We start from the raw sequence: 558 nt of genomic DNA on the forward strand, positions 1-558 counted from the left end.
TCTCCCGGGAAGCTATTAATAGCATTACGTCAGCCTGGGACTCGCAACCCGAAGTACACCGCCGCGCCGCCGGCCGAGGGCTATAAAAGGGGTGATGCAACGCGCTCCGAGCCACAGTCGCACACAGCCAGGCGCGCGCTGCTCAGCGCTCTCCCCGCGCCGCCGCCCGAGCGCACCCGCCCGCCCGCGCTCCGGCCGCGAGCTCTCCGCGCTCGCCCGCGGGCCGGACGGACAGACAGCCCGACCCGCTCCCGACCCTGCCCGTCCTCCGGACCCTGGCCGCCCCGGGAGACTGGAGGTGAGCGAGGGAGCCCAGCGAGTGCGCGCGAGCGAGGGCGGCTCTCCCTCGTCCTCTCTGCGCCCCTCTGGTAACCAGCCCTCCGACCCCTGAGCCCACCCTTGCCCCGCGCCCCCGGCCTCCGACTTTGGACTAACTCTGGCTGAATTTCTTCTAGCCGCCGCTGCTCCTCCGCGCCCCGGAAAGTTTCCCGCAGAGTGAGAGAGCTAACTTTCTCTTTTGACTTGGGGCGCGAAAGCTTCCTGGTGACGGAGGAGGTA

At 69.5% G+C, this 558-nt stretch overlaps 1 protein-coding gene across 3 annotated transcripts in view; it reads left to right on the forward strand.

Annotated features, from left to right (window-relative positions):
* Positions 1-558, forward strand: part of ATF3 (activating transcription factor 3) — a 60,881-nt gene that overhangs the window by 46,072 nt on the left and 14,251 nt on the right. Inside the window, exon 1 of one of the 3 annotated variants that reach the window (XM_008073568.1) lies at positions 1-298. The exons of 1 other annotated variant lie outside the window; for it this stretch is intronic. The gene's annotated coding sequence lies outside the window, so the exon portion shown is untranslated. The remainder of the gene's footprint in view (positions 299-558) is intronic. One more of the 3 variants, XM_008073570.1, reaches the window with a different exon arrangement.

This window comes from Carlito syrichta, unplaced genomic scaffold (assembly GCF_000164805.1).
Source record: "Carlito syrichta isolate Samal-C Ts95f unplaced genomic scaffold, Tarsius_syrichta-2.0.1 Scaffold315946, whole genome shotgun sequence".
Classification (NCBI taxonomy): Eukaryota; Metazoa; Chordata; class Mammalia; order Primates; family Tarsiidae; genus Carlito; species Carlito syrichta.